This window comes from Brienomyrus brachyistius, chromosome 22 (assembly GCF_023856365.1).
Source record: "Brienomyrus brachyistius isolate T26 chromosome 22, BBRACH_0.4, whole genome shotgun sequence".
Classification (NCBI taxonomy): Eukaryota; Metazoa; Chordata; class Actinopteri; order Osteoglossiformes; family Mormyridae; genus Brienomyrus; species Brienomyrus brachyistius.
This window is the reverse complement of record NC_064554.1, coordinates 3,224,877-3,243,417: the sequence shown is the minus strand read 5'-3', so window position 1 is coordinate 3,243,417 and position 18,541 is coordinate 3,224,877. Positions and strand designations below refer to the sequence as shown.

At 45.0% G+C, this 18,541-nt stretch overlaps 1 protein-coding gene and 1 non-coding gene across 12 annotated transcripts in view; one reads left to right on the top strand and one right to left on the bottom strand.

Annotated features, from left to right (window-relative positions):
• LOC125718103 (ubiquitin carboxyl-terminal hydrolase 37-like) overlaps positions 1-18,541 on the bottom strand; it is a 49,888-nt gene that overhangs the window by 5,925 nt on the left and 25,422 nt on the right. The gene's annotated exons all lie outside the window — the stretch shown is intronic.
• Positions 2,238-2,320, top strand: trnal-uaa (transfer RNA leucine (anticodon UAA)). The gene has a single exon. It is a non-coding gene; the product is annotated as a tRNA-Leu (tRNA).

Below are 18,541 nucleotides of genomic sequence, written 5' to 3'. Positions count from 1 at the left end.
TAATTTTCTTACACAGGCACGAGTAGCATCATCAAGGCCGTACCACCTGGTCATACATCAAGTCTGACAATTTGCCCGCCAGTAAATTCTGTTTATAGTTTTGTTTGTCATACATGACCGTGCAGATATGGGGTGACAGAGACAATTAAATTGTATTACGTCGAGCGGGGGGGCCTTTTCCTCCTCCTAGAGGCATCATCTTCATCCGTACCACGCCCCCACGAGCAGGCCGTGTAGAATATAGGGAGCTTCGCGCTGCAGGGCCAACTCTATCTTTTCAAAAAATACAGACATGTCTGGGACTTCCGAAATGAAAGATTCAACCTCACCTTCTAAGACTCAACAGGAGCAGGAGGCCATTATGCAGCCTCCGGGGGCTCCCAGGAAGATTCATACGGCACGTAGACGGGTACCTATGATGCGACCGTCGGAAGACCCGAGGGCTATCTGGGAGCTGCCCAACGGGAATAAACTGGTCTGCCTCTTTGACAACGTTGCGGAGGAACTGCGCGTCTTTCAGGTCACCGGAGACGGCCCAGACCCCCCGAAAGACGACCCGTATCTGGTGACTTTTTCCGAAACGGAATGGGGAAACTTGAAGACTGTCGTTACCCCGATGATGGAGGAGAGCACCGACCCCGACCTTGAGGTCGAGACTGGAAGAATGGAGATGCACTATAGAGATGCTCGTAAACAGCGTACCACCATTATGAAGTGGGACGTGACCGGGGAGCTGGACAAGAGAATGGTGAATATATGGCAGTGGCCTAAATGCGACTGTTTTGGCCTGAGAATACCGTTTGTGATTTGGATGCAGATGATTCAAGAAAAGTCTGGTTACTACCAAGCGATGTTTAAGGAGAGTCGGGGGCGTAAGCAGATGCAAGAGATGACAAAACCTACGCCGTAAGGACCCCCCTCACCCCCTCACCCGCCGTCGCTATATAAAGTGGACTCTGTTACAACCCCTTTTCACAAACATCATGGCAGCAGCAGCAGCAGCAGCAAATTATAGCGACGGTGAAAGCGGGGACAATGAGGCTCCAGCAGCAACCCTGACCTCTGATCCCGGGGAGCTCCTTCCAACCCCCCCATCATCACCGGCCTCTGATCCTGGAGAGGACCCTCCGACGCCTGAGATCTGCACGCTTCTCTCCAGACCGGCTCTCTGCCGTGGGATGCTGACTTGTATTAAGGCTATGATAGTGGGCCTTTTAACCTCAGTCATCAGGAAGCATCAAGAGAGAAACTGCTTCGGCTGCGAGGTGGATCACCCCAGTCAGAGACAACACCCTTGTTTGTTTCCCCCAGGTAGAAATTACTTTTACATACACTTTGACTCTGTGTTGCGTGACCTCTGGACCGATCGGCTGACACCCGCCTTGACCCACGTTCTATCGACCCTGGGCATCCGAGCGGCCGCCGGCAGGTTGGAGGGGGCCGTGGAAGCTATCCTGTACGATCTGCGTGAGGCCCGCAACGGCATGGTGGAAATCACTCGACTGGAACAAGATCTGTTTGAACAGAACCCAGCGTTTAAGCAGATCCTGGAAGAAGAATTTCTGACTCGTTGGGAGGCCCGAGACTAAAACAAAAAGCATCTTGTGATGGGGAACGGTATCAGCAGACCCTTACGGCGGTTTATGTTAAATGTTTTTTTAGAAAAAGTTAGTCCACTATTGTTGCGTGCTATTGATAAAAGCGATTGTCGGGATGATTATGCTTGTTGCTGCTTTCATAGAGTGTTATTTGAGATTTCTCAAGTCGGAGAAAATTATCAGCGGGGGATGGATTTACTTACTCAACTGATGTCAGAGGGTGAAAGACATTCCCCCGAAAGTCTCATACGCGCTTGTCTATCTTGTATTCCTGACAATGAATTTGACTGTAATCACATTTTTGTATTTTACGCTTTAATAGTAGATGTAGTCACCTCTAAATTTCATGATAAGCAGCCTATCGATGTTAATCAGATGCTTTCTACTCTACATACATGTATCGTTGAAAAAGCCACTATATCCACTTTACTGCATGTGACATCGCTAATCTACCTCAACAACTGTCACGGCTGTAACTAAATGTATACCTGCATTTTGAAAATGTAACCTTCACAAATTGTATACCAGCTTTTTTAAAATATATATATATATATATCTTTCACTAATTGCAAAAATAAAAAAAAATTAAAACTTGAATACCGTTGTAATAGTCTTTGTAAATAACGGGTAAAAATGCTGAGCAGGGTGGCCGAGTGGTTAAGGCGTTGGACTTAAGATCCAATGGACGTATGTCCGCGTGGGTTCGATCCCCACCCCAGCTAAACTCTTTTGTAAAATAATAATAATTAAAAAACAAACTACACAATATGGGTTAAATGTAGAAAAAACACACAAAAATTTCACTGATGTTCACTCAGTCTCTTAACAACCCCCATCCACAGTCAGCTATAAAACGCCGCACCCCGCTCTCCCCCCACTCAGTGTGTGAAAAGCATGTCTGTTGCCAAGACTACAGCTCGCGTCTTGAGCAGTTCGTACTATGACCCCAGCCAACCGGGGTCATACGGAGGTGTCTCCAGACTGCAGAGAGCCGTGCAGCAAGATACGGGGAAAAAAGTGGCTGCTGATGACATCAGAGACTGGCTGTCTATGCAAGACAGTTATACTTTACATAAACCGGTTAAAAAGAATTTCCCCAGGAACAGAGTGTTTGTTCCGAGAGCCATGTATCAGTGGCAGGCCGATTTATGCGACATGCAAGGGCTGGCCACGTACAACGGCGGGTTAAAATACCTCCTTACTGTGATTGATGTTTTTTCTAAAAAAGCCTATGCTCGCGCGTTAAGAAACAAGACTGGGGCGGCTGTAACCCAGGCCTTTGATTCTATTTTAACCGAGGGGGGCGTCCCCCTCAAGCTACAGACGGATGCCGGTAAGGAGTTTTTAAATGGGACTTTTCAGAAAACTTTTAAAAACTTATAAAATCACCCATTTCACTACGGCTAGTGAACTTAAAGCTTCCATCGTAGAGAGATTTAATCGAACGTTAAAAGAGAGGATGTACAGGTACTTTACGGCTAAAAACACCCGGCGATATGTGGACGTGTTGGACGATCTAATAAAGGGGTACAACCAGTCATTTCACAGCGCTATTAAAATGAAACCTGCCGAGGTCAGGCCCGATAATGCTCATCTAGTATTTGATAATCTATACGGTCCCCTGAAGAAAAAAAGCACACGGCCACGTTTTAAGTTTAACATAGGGGACACTGTGAGAGTCTCCAAGCACAGTCAGATATTTGACAAAAAGTACGAGCAGACATTTACGGACGAGTACTTTGTCATATGCGAACGTGTACCCAGATCCCCACCGGTATATAAATTGAGGGACGTGAGCGGTGAAATACTCGAGGGAACATTCTATGAAGCGGAGCTGCAGAAAGTCAAAATATCTCCGAGACGCGCGTTCAAGGTCGAGAAGGTTATAGGCTCAAAGACCGACAGAAAGGGGAAAAAGTGGATTTTAGTACATTGGCAGGGTTGGCCCTCGAGGTTCGATTCGTGGATACCGCGGTCGGACTTGATACAGGTTTAATTTTTTAAAAAAGAGAAAAAAAAGAAAAAAAAAGAAAATGGACGCCCGCCCCTCTTTTTACCTCACGCTACCGTCAAACTCTTGTCTCTCCATCTTCCCCGATAACCAGAGTTCGGATTACACCGTGATGCTCTCGCGACCTATAGAGCTACGGGGGCCTTACGAAGTAGCTCTGGCTGAAATCATGTATTGTTACACGTGGCGAAATGTTACACACCCGGATAATACTTTTGAATTGCGGGATACGGAGGCGGAGGCAAAGAGAGAGGCCGATCCTTTAGTGGACCTACCTTACCTTTTTCCTCGGAAAATTAAAGTGGGCTATTATGAATCTCTGAAACAGATTGTGACAGAAATCAACGCTACGTTAAAAAAATTAGGTACCGAAGTTTCCTTCTCATACAGCGAGATTACACGAAGGGTTAATATGACGGGAAACCATAAATACAAGATCCAATTTAAACCTACTCTGGCCTACATGCTGGGTTTTGAGCCGGGTCAGTGGTATAACCTAGGAGGAGGTAGCGGGTCGACCTCACCCTACCCGGGCGACATTCACGCGGGATTCTACAATATGTACGTCTACTGTAACATCGTGGAACCGCAGCACGTGGGGGAATTTGTAGTCCCGCTCCTCAGAACCGTTAAAATAGACGGTGCGTTCGGCGACGTAGTCACTTTGCCGTTCCACAAGCTGCAGTACGTACCGGTGAACAAGCAGAGCCTACAGAATTTGCATATCGAGATAAAGAACGATCAGAATACTCTGATTAATTTCTCCTACGGAAAAACGATCGTCAAGCTACACTTTCGCCCCGTTTAAAAAAAAAAGAAAACAATGGCTTACCACAATCCACAGAGATTTATTACGTATTACACCAGTCAGGCGGGACATGGGCTCCCCGGTTTTGCGGGGAGCCCCGTGATGTACGGGCGCGGGTTGGGGTCCATGCTCAGTAGGGCTTTTAGATTCGTTTTACCCTTTCTTAAGCGTGGGGTCGATATAGCGAAACCTCATTTGAAATCGGCGGTCAAAGGAATAGGATCGGATCTAGTCAGCTCTGTAGTCAGCGGCCGTTTTACAAACACAGGTGACCCCAAGCAGGAAGGGTCGGGTCTGCTATTCCTCTCTCGGAGGAGGAGGGGGAGTAGAACGAGAGCCCTTCAGGAAAGTCGTAAAAAAAAAAAAACCTGGCAGAGTCGTCAGGATTCCCAAGTCTCGACCAGCTAAGAGAAACAAGAAACCCCCCGGGGACATATTTTAAGAGAGAGAGAAAACGCAGCGTAAACAAGAATGGCTCTAGCTCACCGGCTCTCGGCTGAATGTACCAAATCTGAATTGGACCTGTTTGCGGCCCCTATGACGCAATTATCCATAGATCAGACCAATTATGTAGAAATCAACCCATTAAATTCCATTACCGATCAGGATGTTTTGGATTTCCTAATACCGGGGTCGGGCAATTTCTATGTGGACCTCAACTCTACACTGCTATATCTAAGGCTCAAGATCGTTAGGGCCGATGGAGCCCCCCTGCTTGACGCCGACCCCTGCGGTATTATACAGTACCCGCTAAACGCCATATTCTCCCAGCTGGATGTGAGTCTGAACGACGTCCTGATCAGTTCTTCGTCGGCCACGCACCCCTATAGGTCAGTCATAGAGACCCTGCTCAATTTTTCTACGGATACGCTAGAGAGTCAGTTTTCGGCAGGGCTCTGGTACAAAGACGTCGGGGGCGACTTGGATAGCGTGGACGTCTCAGCGCAGGGCCCCAACGTGGGGTTACAGAAGCGAGCCGCCTTCTGTAGAAACTCTCAGGAGTTTTCTCTGATGGGTCCTATACACGCCGATATTTTTTTCAGCGAACGAATGCTGTTAAACAACGTGGATATACGCTTAAAGTTTGTAAAGGCTAAAAGCGACTTTAGTCTCATGTGTAGAAATGACACCGATTACGAGCTGAAAATACTGAGGGCCAGCCTGTTTGTGAAAAAAGTGGAGGTCTCCCTGGCGGTGTCACTGGGTCACTCGGCCGCTCTCATGAAAGCAAACGCCCTGTACCCTATAAGCAGGGTAGTCGTTAAAAATTATACGCTGCCCGCACAATCGCGGGTTTGCCCGCAGGACAACCTCTTCCTGGGCAACTTACCGCGCTACATCGTTTTGGGGATCGTGGACCACGCCGCGTTCGTGGGCACGCGAAACAGAAACCCGTTCAGGTTTCAGCATTGTGACCTGGAATTTCTGAGCCTCTCAGTCAACGGGCGACACATACCCAGCAAACCGTTCCAGCCCGATTTTAGAGCGAGGCAGTCGGTCAGAGAGTTTTACAACCTTTTCCTGGCTACAAACAGGCATTTAAAGGATTCGCCCTTATGCATCAACCGCGAGGATTTTGAAAACGGATACTCGCTATTTGCTCTCAATCTCTCCCGAGACGACGAGCTGGACGGCGGTGCCCTGTCACCCGCCATCAGCGGCACGTGCCGTCTGGATTTAAGGTTCAGAGCCCCACTACCTCGAACCATGAGTCTCATCGTCTACGCCTGCTTCGACAGCGTGATTGAAATAAACGCCAAGAGACAGGTTCTGGTGGACTTTTAATCATCATCATCATCATGAACACTCACCAGCTGGAATGCGTTTTACGGCCCCTGCTGGGGGATGCTTTTGGAGGCGTGTGGCCTAGCGATTTATTACCCAACCGCATAGAGACCAGGCCCGCTTTTCTGGTCGCAAACACGCATGACCAGAATAGAGAGGGTGAACACTGGATCGGGATAATTTTGGAGCCCCAAGAGGGTAAAGCCTCCTTCTTTGATTCTTACGGTTATCCCCCCGATTCCCCTTACTACCCAAAGAGTTTTATGAGCTTCTTGGGGAGGCACGCTACCGAAATAAGGTATAATACGCGTCAAGTTCAACATGACTTTTCTTCCACGTGCGGGGCCCACGTCGCCTTTTTCCTCTACCGGCGCTTCAAGGGACTTTCATTTCAAGAGACTATGATGTTGTACTCTGACGACTTGAGGAAAAACGACGCTCTAGTATCCGAGTTTATCAAGAAATATCACAAGTGTATTAGCCGTGTTAATGCCGATAAACTTTCAAAGCCGCAAAATGTATGTTCGTTAAAACTATTTAAAGATTGTTATGCTTGTTAGATTCATGTTGGGGAAAAAATAAAAACGTGACACCCTTTATTCAATAAATTTTACATTTTATTAACCGACGCGTTACAGGCGTTTTAATTCTTTTTCACACACGTATATAAAACACTTAATCGTTGTAATCTATCCACGGAGCATAAGGAGTACCCTTTAAAGGCCATAAACGATATTCTGGGGAGGAATCGCGCGGTGTGTGAGGGGTTCCCTCAAGCGGTGGTGGTGAGTCGTCAACAATACGTTTTCTACGTCTCCCGAGGTTCTGTTTCACAGGAGGGGAGGAGGGAGGCGGGGGATCCCTTCCGCCGTAATCTTTAAGATGACTTAGGGCTTTCCTGGCTTGGATGTTACCCACGCTCGTGAGGGGGATGTTTAATTCTGATATCACGTTTAAAAAGGGTTCCCAGCCTTTAGGATATCCGCCGGCGTGGGATTTAGGCTGCGATAAAGTTTTCATCAAATCTAAAATATGGGAACCTTTAATGGGTCTATCTCTGATGATGAGTTCACCCGACTGGGTCCAACGTACCGCCCCGTCGGAATCGAGCAGTTTATGCAAGATGTACCCCACGTTCTTTCTAGCCCTAGGCGCCACTTGCTGGATAACTTCCTGTACAGATTTGTCCCCAGTCGCGCCGCCGCCGTCAGGCTGTCTCCCCTCCTCCTCCTCGTCCGTTTTTTCTTTCCGCTCTGTAAGGACAATTTCCCGCCCCTGATTTTCCTCTTTTCGGGCTAGATTCAGATACCTCTGTAGCAATTGGTTGTATCTCTTCACTTTTTCATCCAGATGCATAGCCGGCTGATTTATTAAACCCTGCATCTGGTGTTCGAGTTCACCCAGGGCCGATTCCCCGATGGTATGCGGGGTCGCCCTCTGGGTCAGCGTACGCAGTTGCTGGGGGCTGAGCATAAACATTTTCTTGACTTGGCTCATGTTGCTGGAAAAGGCTAGTTAGCCGTCTTACCGGCAAACAGGCTTGTAACGAATGGCAGAGCCACTGATAAGAGCGGTAATAAGAATCCTCCTTTTTGAAGAATTGCCACGCGTTTCCTAGCGACGCTGTTTTTCTTACATGCGAAAAGTTTAATCAATCTTTTCTGTTTCTTGAGTTTGGTAAATTGAGCTACGGTTAAAGGTATGCGACCTCTTATGAGATTGAGACAGATTTCGGAGAGAGCCAAAATTATGTCGTTAGATGGGTCAGCCGTAAGAATCTTTTTACGTTTCACCCCCCTCGTCCTCTGTAAAACTTTAAGGGTCGGCAGGTGTTTCCTGAGATGTTCGGACATAGCTTAGTAGTGATAAATCAATGGCTCGCCGGTAGAAAGACGATGGGTAACGACCCCGGTAATAATCCGGTCCTGAGTCGGAACTCTTCTGGGCACGTGGCTCTCAAATCGACCAATAAATAGCCGTGCGCGGGCCCTGTGGCCTCATGGTAGGCATCTAGAAAAAACTTTTTCTGCCAAGGAAACATTTGCTGAGCTAAAACTTTGATTTGCATTCTGTCTCGCACATTCTTAAACAGACAATAATAAGTCGTATTTAGGGCTATAGTCCTGCTGTACTTGCCCTGGTGAAATACGTTCTGCACCAGGTAGATGACCGAGATTTGACGGTGATGTCTGAACCTCGTGAAAGCTTCTGCCACGAGTTTGTTTTCGGACGCGCTGTCCATCAAATCATCGATGATTATCAAGGAGCCTGAGGGGAAGCGCTCCTCATCCTCCCAGCTTTTGGGAAGCCCTTGTATAAATTCAATTTCGCTGATCCGATCGCGTAGTTCATCATAAAGCGGCTGATGGGAAGCGAAACACCACACAATTTTTTTAACGGGGCCCCCTATGAAACAGTGACTCTGATTTAAAAGCATTTCTTTAGTGAAATAGGTTTTCCCCGAAGAACTTGCCCCTGCGATTATAGCCGTAAACGGGAGTTCTAAACGGTGATCAAAGTCGACCTCTCTCACGCCGCTACGCATCATTTTGCAAAAAAAAAAAAAACACACTGACGAAACGGTAAATACTGCCCTAATCTTTTAAATCTTTCCGAGGACACACACACACACACACACACACACACACACGTGCAAACCACTGCTGGAGGGGTGTCAGCTTTCACAGACACAGAGTGCATGGGTAAGTTTTTAATAAAAACTCTTGTGATAAATGTACAAAACATTTCAGTACACAAGTTTGAAAATAAAAAACATCTTACTAGGAACATTTTAAAAACATCTTAAAACATCTTTGATTTTAAAAAACATCTTTGGAAAAAACTTTTCATTTTTAAAAACATCTTACTATGAACATTTTAAAAACATCTTTGATTTTTAGAAAACATCTTTGTAAAAAACTTTTCATTTTTAAAAACATCTTACTAGGAACATTTCTCAGTTTAAAACATTTGTACATCTTACTTTGATTTTAAAAAACATCTTTGAAAAAAAACTTTTCATTTTAAAACAAATGAACATCTTTGATTTTTAGAAAAAACTTTAAAAGCCCTTTTGCGATGCTGCTAGTTTTACATTTCAGTAACCGAAAGGCAGAGTTTCCCCGCTAGCCAGCAATCTGCGTTTGTCGTAGACGACCCTGACCTTTTTATCTAGAGGCCTATTAAACAGGCGAAAGCTTTTCATGTCGCGTTCGATTTTGTTGTACTGCGTCATTATAGCGGGGTTATTCCTACAACCTCCGATGTAGTTTTCAATCAATCCGATCATACTGTCAAAGTTTACCTTTTGACAGGTTTCGTAATTTAGAGTTATACCCTTACATTTCATTTGTGTTTTCCCGTTGTTGAGTCGGTAACAGTAACTTTTTGGTCCCAGCGCACCCCACGAAGCAATGTATTCGTCGGGGGCTAATTCGGACGTCAGCTCGCCCAGGTAATTGCCTAAGGTCGGGTCATATTCACCAGGCCTGCTTATGTACACGATGCTGTCGGTGTCGTGATACAGCACCCTCCGCCCCAATCTTTCCAATTCTTTGTAAAGCGTCAACCAACCCCACGCGGTAGTTTGACACGCTATGAATATGTTAGTCTTTCCCGGCGGCACTTTGTAGGAAGACTTGAAACGCCAGCGGATGAGGGCGACCTCGTCGTTGACAAACGCGAAGCTGGAAATCTCGTACAGGTCCGAGCAGAAAAAATTAAAAAATTCCCCCGGGTCAGACACTATACATGTCTGGAGCATGTTGCTCCTCTGCGCCAGTTTACCCCACAGAGAGTTAAGCAGAAGTTTGGACACTTGCCGCTTCCCTTCATTAGACACTATCTGATCGGGCTCCAATTCGATCCCCTCACGCTCGAGATAGTTTTTTATGTACTCCCTGCGACCCACGTCATCGGTCGCGTCGTCGGGGTAGCCCGAAGCCTGCTGCTTCACTTTGAGAAAGGTTTTAATGTAATCTCTAAACAGGTCGCCGCTGATCGGAGATGGCGCAGACGTACACCGGGATATGGGTACCCGACCTCTGAGATGTTTCAAAGTCAAAAAACACATATTCGGTGGCCTTTTTACGCCCCTCACCCCTTTCGGCCCGTTCCCCTATGTTAGGCTTCTCGGGTGGATTTAGATAGCAGAGATGTGGGGTGGATATGTCTGACACGGCCGTGTGGAGTTTAGCGTCGCAGATATTACATTTTTCTGCTTTACACGAGTGCGGTTTTGGGTTCTCGGGAGTGAGGTAGTATCTGAGCCCGCAGGCTTTGCATTTTCTGAACTTGTCACAGGGGGTAGCGAGCTCCCCCCTAACTGGGCAGACCCTAGGCGTACGGTGGCGCTCAAAGCAGGTGTCATTTAAACATCTGAAATTACAACGCTCACATAGTATCGCCGGTGTGCTTTCACCTTCTCTGCAATTAGTCTGACAGACGCTACAAAATTTTTCGCATTGATGAGAGTGAGGCGAATCGTACCCTTTGAAACAGCTCGGGCAAACGTACCCCACGCCTAAGAAGCCCTTTACGCTTTTAATGCCGTAAAAATGCTGATTGTGTAAAAAGAAATACACCGCCCGTCTACCGTCGCTAGGCGTGGGTGTCTGGTAAATTTGGAGATTGTTTGAATAAGGTTGTTGATAATACACCACTGCTTTGCAATGAATGATTTTCTCGAAATTGATAATGTCATTCAAAGCGACTGCGTGATCGGGGGTGAATCCCGCTTTCTCCTGTAACTCCAGGCCGAGCTTTTCAGCCTCGGCGTCAGTAAAGTTTTCGTGCAGCAGATGCGCCAAGTTTATGGCGAAACACGCGTTGGTGTTGTTATTAATGATAAACATGTGTCTGGCTTTTTTAGAAATTATTTCTGAAGCTAACATGGTCTGTAGTTTACGTTTGTTCCCGCCGCCGCGTGGGATATTTATTACGTCTACGATTACTTCTAGGTTGGAATCGTTTAAAATCTCTTGATTAGACTGTACCAGGCGATCCAGCAGCTGCTGCAAGTCTGTCAGCTCCCCCACCCCATACCGTACAATTTGCGACAGCTCGTCGTTTAAAAAGTCAGCGCGCAGGGTGACCTGTATATAGGCTCCCCATACGGCGTAAGGAATCGCCTCATTCACAATATTTTGAAACCCCTCGATTACATTTTCATAGTACTCGCGGAAATTGCCTTCGTTTCTAGGTTGCGGGATATTTAGAATCCGCCTAATCTGTACGTTATTGAATCTGCGGCGATGAAGGACCCCGTCAGGCTGGGGATCCACGTCACCGACGGCACCGCCACCTTCCTGTTGAACATTTTCAAATTGTCCCAGCCCAAATTCATTTTCAATCTCCTCAGCATCGAGAAGAAATTCCACGTCTGACAAGGCCTCCCACAATTCAGAATCCACGGGGGACCATGCGACCTCGTCGGTGGGGGGTAGCCCCGCTTCTGCTTCAGAACCCCTTTCATTTAACATGCTTGTTAATGTCTCTAAGGATGGGAGAAAACAGGGGTCCTGGGCCAGTGTTTCAGCAGACGCCGCTGGTGGCGAGTCGTGTTGAGCAGAGTAATCCGCATCATTTTCATTATTAGCATTGTTGATAATGGCTATTTCATTTAATAAGGCTTCGGGTATAGCCGCTGGGGGTGTTGCTCCGTCCATACCTGTTGATTCTCTCGCAGATTTTCTCTTGACCGGTCGGCGTAGTCTCTCTCTCTCTCTCGTACATAGAAAAAAAAAAAAAAAAAAAAAGAGAATACCTATTATTAGAATGTTATTTTTTAATTGAATAGCATTTTTATAACAGGAATAAAAGAAATAATATACTTACCGGGTAAGGTCTCGATGAAACTTTGGTAAGGCGTTGTGCCTCTAGGAGGAGGAAAAGGCCCCCCGCTCGACGTAATACAATTTAATTGTCTCTGTCACCCCATATCTGCACGGTCATGTATGACAAACAAAACTATAAACAGAATTTACTGGCGGGCAAATTGTCAGACTTGATGTATGACCAGGTGGTACGGCCTTGATGATGCTACTCGTGCCTGTGTAAGAAAATTATCTGTAATTTGGGACGTATGTGAAAACAAAACTTTAAACAGAATTTACTGGAGGGCAAAAGTGTCAGACTCGATGTATGGCCCGCGTGGCCGGGTAGGGGGGCGCCTCGATGGCCAGGTGGCACGGCCCTGCAGAATTTACTGGCGGACAAATTGACAGACTCGATGTATGTCTCGACTTATGACCTTTACAAATTGGCGCCATACGCCGATGTGATACAAACGCTCGCGTGAGGAAAAAACACACGGTCAAAACTAGCGCCGAGCGTTTTTATTGGACGATAGACCCTGCACCTCCTCCTCTCATTCTTTGCTCCAACTTTACCATTTTATCCCACAGTCTCTCACAGTTTCTCTCAGACTCGCGCAGCAGCACGCCTCTCAGCTCTCCCGCATCGCTCTCTCCGAGGATTATCCAAAGCCGTGCGGACCTTTCCGCGCTACCGCACCAGTATGTGAATAAGTCCTTTGCTGATTCTCCGAAGCCCGGGGACCTTACCACGCTACCGCACACCGTACGCTCGCGCTCCATCAGGTAACCCAGCCACGCTCACTCCCGCCCGCGCCCCACAAAATAATAATAATAATAACTTATTCAAATAACACACGCTCATAAGCACTCTCATCAATATCATTTTTAAAATAATACACACTCATAAGCACTCTCCTCAATATCATTTTAAAAATAATAAACATTTAAAATAAGCATTTAAAATAATCCATCCATCCATCCATTTTCCAAACCGCTTATCCTATTGGGTCGCGGGGGGTCCGGAGCCTATCCCGGAAGCAATGGGCACGAGGCTGGGAACAACCCAGGATGGGGGGCCAGCCCATCGCAGGGCACACTCACACACCATTCACTCTCACATGCATTCCTACGGGCAATTTAGCAAGTCCAATTAGCCTCAGCATGTTTTTGGACTGTGGGGGGAAACCGCAGGGTACCCGGAGGAAAACCCACGACGACAAGGGGAGAACATGCAAACTCCGTACACATGTAACCCAGGCGGAGACTTGAACCCGGGTCCCAGTGCTGTGAGGTAACAGTGCTAACCACTGCACCACCATACCGTCATTCCTACCATTTAACAAAATGAAATTTATCAGGTGATAAAATTCAAAAGGCATACCTTCTTCTTGGTCCAACAGCAAAGAAATCCGCAGAAAATGTTTGTTTTGTGATGCGCCATCATGTAAGTTGCCTCTCAGTGAAATTGATTCACCAGAAGTAAGTGAATTTCGAACGTAAATAAAGTTAAATGAAATCGCGCTGGATCGCGCTCTCTGATTGGCCGATTCAGCATAACAGGTGTTTCCATCGTAACTACTGTAGTTTTAATATAAAAATAAAACTCGAAATAAAGATTTAAATGGCTGACTATGTATACTGCGAGTAAACGTATGCATTAAGAACTGGTTCAGATGCCCAGGCAGAACAACGATTATGAAAAAATATATTTTTATATAATTCATATGTACATTTCGTTTTTTTAATACGCTTAGGCCATTAACCTGAGAAGGGTATTTTGTGACAATACTCAATAAATAGGGGTCATACAAATTTTTTTTTAATTAGAATTTGATTATTTCTATCATTATTAAAACTAGTATTTAAATGACCATTTAAATCACCCAAGTAGGGCCATTAAAATATTCTCACTCACCCATTGAACTCAGTGGGCGGGCTTTAAACAAAACCAAACTTATGATTGATTACACTGCAAACTAAGTCACAACAAATCATTCTCGTACAGTCGACGGAATTCTCATTTATAACCTCGTTTTGCTTGTTCTGTCCAAATCCTAAATAGTCTCTCCTAACTCTAGGACATCAGTTAAACTGTCCTAACTTTCACTGGCCACCACACAGTTCTAGCTCTAGATAAACTTATTTAATTAGTATGGCACAAAATGCCCCGCTCGTGACATAACGATAGAAATGATGTGTATCGTGGCCACGTTTTAATGATGGGAATGAATTACAATCTCCCTATATCCGCTGTATCAGCTGATCGCTCAGTTGTTCCGCTCGGTCAGAAAAACAATATTACATGTGTAACTTTGTTTTTTCATAAATCCCTCTTCCTTTGATGGGTATTTAAAAGTATGATTTAAATTGTCGTGTTATCCTGAAATGCGTGATATTTTTTTCATTGCTCGATCATCTCTTGAGACGATAAAACGTCAGAATCCCATTGATTCTTATTTCATGAGCGCATGCATTGGCAAACCCCCGCAACCGGCCCGATCACGCCCTGCTTGCTCCAAATATTATTTATATATATATATATATATATATATATATATATATATATATATATATATATATATATATATATATATATATATATATATATATATACAGTGGCGGACTGGGACAATAATTCAGGCCGGGAATTTGACTCCACTCCCAGGCCACCTCTGCTGCTGCAGTCACATTTACCAATAACTTTCACTACATCAATCACAAGTTCCAAGACCTGCCTTCTCTTTCTAACCTGGTCTCGATGGACGGTCATTTGCTTATCAGTCAGAAGGGTATGGATATCTGCTTTGTTGACTCTAAGAAAAAAGGCTTCAGCACTTTCTCTATGGATACTGCTTCTCTCATGTTCCTGTACTCTCTGATGGGCATGTTTCCAGGCCTGCATACCTCCTTTGACAAATGCACTGTCACTGCCTAAAGGTTTTGCAAATGCAAGACATACTGAGCAGAATAGGGAGTGATTACTTTCATTGTATGTCAGCCATTTTCTGTTTGTGCCATCTTTTGAATGGAATACATCAGGAATGGCTCTTTCAGATGTTTGAATTGGGTGATACTTAAAAAAAATCTAAATCCTTAGACTGTGGACGGGCAAAATAATCAAAAGAGATATCAAGGCTTTCACTGTCTCCTTCACCTTTCCCTAAATCCTTCTCTCTCTCACTCTGCACATCTAGTTGCTCTGCAATATGAAATAAGCGGGTTCAATAATCTGTATTTATAATTGTGCAGCCATCAGTTGTATGTCCCCAAAATCACAGTCCTACTACTGATCTTATAAATCATAAAAAGCACATGTTGTTTAAAAAGTATAGCCTTCTGCCTGCATGTTTAGTTTTGCTTATCTTAAACTTTACCTGAAGGTTCCTGCTCTGACTCAAACGCTGAACTGTCCACCACCTCTAGCTCAACAGCAGGAGCATTTGCAGCACTAGTGCTACTGACGCTTCCTTCGTCACCTTTTCAAAATAAATAAATAAACAAACAAACATTGTAGGCTACATATTGTAGACTAGAAATGAAAAATCAAAATAACTAATACTGTATTCTTTTCCATACCATCTACTTGATTTATTTATTATTTAAAACAATTTGACCCACTAACACTATTCTGTCTACTTTTTATTCATTTTTATCTATTACATAAAAAATATGGTACATGTAGACGAAACGAAACTTGACACAGCACAGCAGCACTTACATATTGTTGCTCGTTTGTTGGTTTAATTTTATCTATTGTGATTATCTAAGTGATTTGGATGAAAGTGTTCGTCTGCCAAATTATTATAAATATAATGTAAAAGTAATCTTGACCGACCTGTTCCCTTACTGGCGAACATGGCTGGGATTTTGCAGCAGCTTGCTGCGTCTGCGGCCAGGGCTTTTTTCCTTTTAATACGCTCCCTCTCTGCTCCTCCTTTGCGTTTACGCTCCATTTTTTGAACGATTTAGTCAGATATACCCTGTCTCTGGATATAGCCAGATATTAGGCAGTGCGTCGCTGACGTTGGGTCATGTGGGAGTGTAATTTTCCCTCCGCCATTGCCTGATTCGTAGATTGAGAGATCCGTCAATTAATTCGTAGTTGCACACCAGCCTATCACATGCCAGGCTGATCGTCTGCACAGCGGCAGCCGGCAGGCCAGAACGACCGTCAGGCCACCGGGAAATGTCCCGGTGCTCCCGATGGCCAGTCCGCCCCTGTATATATATATATATATATATATATATATATATATATATATATATATATATATATATATATATATACACACACACACACACACACACACACACACACACACACACACACACACACACACACACATTTTTAAAGAGGGAGATGTAAGTGAGCCAGGGTCTGGTATGATCCGAGGTGTCTCACCTCAAACATGGTAAATTAGTGTCTGAACAGGGGAAAACACGAGGGGACCAAAGGTGAATAAAACAGACAGCGTCACATAATTTTAAATAAAGACTTAGAAGAGGGAGAAAGCCAAGTAAACTTTTTTTACGTGTTTACATATTCTATTTGGTGACGCTGTCATAACCTGCGCGTCCAGTCCTCGTGCGTGCCACGCCCCCATATCATCCACATGTGCCTCCCCTATTGTGCCCAGCTCTTTCCTGTCATTTTGGCATGTCTGGTGTATTTAGTCCAAGTCTAAGTCCGTATTCCCCAGATCCGTCATTAATGTTCGCCGTCTACCCTGTCTCCCGTTAATAAACCCTGTTTTCCTTTATCCTGCCTTCCTGCCTTGTCCTTCCCCGCTTCCTGCCTGCCGGTCCACCCGCGGACGTTACAGACGTTTTGAAACCATATCATCCCCTACAGTAAATGTCATTTGCAAATAAGTTGGCAGACACAGAAATTTTTGCATTGTGTTATCATTTTAATTAATTCACGTTCACGTAGCCTTTACTTATTTGTGTATTTAAGTGTCAGGCATAACGGCTGTAGGCGACAAGAGACGGAAACAAGTTTGCACCCCCTCGCTCAGTTCACTCAAAAACATTCCCATTGCCCGGTTGCAAGCACGTTTGTCTTTATTTCCTCACTGATCCCCACTAAAAATTTCTCCATTCTTATTTGAAATAGTTCTCACATACAGTGAAGTGAAAATATTTTTGTGAGGCATAAATTTAATATATATAAAATGTCTGCAGTTTGGTTAGCCTATATTTCGGATAACATTGAAATTGATACTAACGTGTACATTTGTTTTTTTTTGTTTGTTTTTTTTTTCCTGGTGAGCTCATTTATGAATAACCCTGACCCTGCTGGACGCTGAGACACGTAGAGCAGTCAGTGAACATCTAGGTTTCCACAAATATTAACGGACAAACTGGATCCCTCCTTTAGCTTGGAGAGCAGCAAGATTGTCAGCATGGCCCATGAGAGTCTATACCAAAAGCGTGTTTCTGTGCTGTAGCGACACATTCACAGTTCTTAAATAACCAGCGTGTTTGCATGGTACTTGTGTGGGGGGGCTGACTGTTCATTCAGCTCAGTTAAATGGCTTGTACAGGAGTTTTAGATGGCTACTACGCTTTTGGGGGTCTTTACTTCTCAGCGCTGTGCCAGCAGGGGATATAAATGTGCCGTTTCGTGCATGTCCAGCAGGGGGCATCAGCAGCAGCCCAGTCACAAAGAGCCTGAGCGTGATGGTTATGGGACCAGGGTGAAGCCTACTGACCTGAAAACTGACTGACCTCTTTATTCGAGTTCTTGATACCACTCAGAGATGCTAGTGTGGGATTGGGGGTGGGGGTCAGGTTGCCTTAACAAGGCTGGATTAGAGTGCCTATGGGAGATGGACCAGCGCTGGCGGGAGACGGGCAGGAACTGGGTCAGTCCTACACCCCTAGATAAGGGGCAGGCACATAGGGAAGGGATACACTAGGGATGGTAAGATTCCCTGATCCGCATCGGTGTATTGGCATAAAACGTCACGATAGGACGACCCGCTTAAATATATCTGCACCTGCTATAACTGGGGGATGTATAGTTTCTAACGCCTTTGCATCAGTAAAATCCACTTCATTAATGTGGAATAGTGAGTTAAACCTTTTTTTTAAAAATAATTTGGTTTTTACCAGAAATTTATGCTTCCAGACCAGAGGAGGGCTCACCTTTTGATTAAATGTAAAATGTAATATGCTTAAGAAGTTGCGGTACCCGCTATGAGGAAGTTCACTAGCAGTGAGTTAGTTAGTTCTGTATAAATAACCAGCACCAAGATAAATATTGCTTGTCATAATTTTGTTGTTTTTGTCTGTCTTTTATGTACTTCGAAACGTTTATTCTGTGGCCATTATAAACTTGCATGGCAAAGTAATTTTTGTTTTGGGTCCGTTTGTGGAGGGAGAAGAATCACCAGGAAAAGGGCTGCACAGAAATGGGGGGGGGGGGGGGGATGCTGGGTGTTTTATCACATTTTTCTACCTTGTCAGAATTTCCCTACTTATAGCGACATCTATCGGTTTCTGCTGTGCTACCAAACAG